Here is a 1,368-nt window from a genome sequence, read left to right on the forward strand (position 1 = left end):
CGTCGGAAGATGGGTCTCATTAGCCCTGACCTTCGGCCGCCTTCTTCGAGAATGGATCTCCCGTGCCGACCCGGGAGACTTCAGGATCGTCCAAGGCACCGTGAAACTGGCGGGAGACGGGTCTCATTAGCCCTGACCGCAGTGCCTCCTTTGGACAGGAATCCTTCGGCCCTTGGCTTGGTGCCACTGCCGAAGAGGGTCTCATTAGCCCTTACTGAGACCAGACCATCGAAAGCTCCTCCGACAGCCTTAGGATGCTGGTCTATGTATTGGGTATGGGTCTCTTTAGCCCTGACCAATACTGTACACCCTGCTGGAATCGAAGGTTCTCGAATGGAACTGGAGGCGCTGGAAGAAGCCTCTCTCAACTCCAAGTGACCCCACACACACACACATGTACACAACATACATACACGTTACACGCACACTTACATATACATACATATCTACACATACACATACATTACATTCACACTTTCATATACATACATACACATACACATACACACAAACATATACACACGTGTGGGGTTCCCCTCAGCTGAATAAAAATGCCTGGCTATACCCAAAATATGTATATGATGTTGATTTTACTTTTATTATTTGAAATCCTCAGTCCAATAGTTTTCTTCATCATTATGATAATTATTATTTCTCGCGCGCCGGAGTAGAATCCTTGAATTCTAAGTGCCCAAAAAGAAAAAATTACATAAGAACAAATGAATGGGAGAGACTGCAAGAAACCATAAGGCCTACACTAGATAGTTCACTACATGGTTACTGAGTCTATTCCATTCGTTAAGCACTTTGTTGGTAAACCAGATCTTTACTATTTCATTATTAAACCTAAATTTGTCCAATTTAAATTCATTACTACAATTCCTGCCCTACCCTCTTAATATGATGACCTTACCTGTATCACCCAGCATCGCTTGGCTGCAGGAGACCATAAGGCCTACACTAGGCAATTCCATGTCCCTTACTACTAGTCCCTTACTACTAGTTCGAAGCTTTAAGTATCATTTAGATAAACACCTAAGCAAGATGCTGTAATGATTATAATTTATTTTATATTATTTGTTTTGTTTTGATATAATTTGTCTGTCTGATTTTCATTTACTATTAGTTATATGTTAATTTATTCATATTTACTATTTACCTGTTTGTTTATTATTTAACTATACCTATGCATTTATTTATGTATTTTATTTATTATTTACATTTTAATAGTTTTTATTTATTATTTTATTATTATTATGATTTTTTTTTTGCATCCGACCTAGATATGGACCAAAAGGTCTCGTGTCGGCATGCTCCGCCTTTGTAATCCTTTGCAATCCTTTGTATCTGTCATCTCTATCCATAAAG

This window comes from Oratosquilla oratoria, chromosome 3, assembly GCF_046742065.1.
Source record: "Oratosquilla oratoria isolate Oo_2021 chromosome 3, ASM4674206v1, whole genome shotgun sequence".
In the NCBI taxonomy this organism is placed as follows: Eukaryota; Metazoa; Arthropoda; class Malacostraca; order Stomatopoda; family Squillidae; genus Oratosquilla; species Oratosquilla oratoria.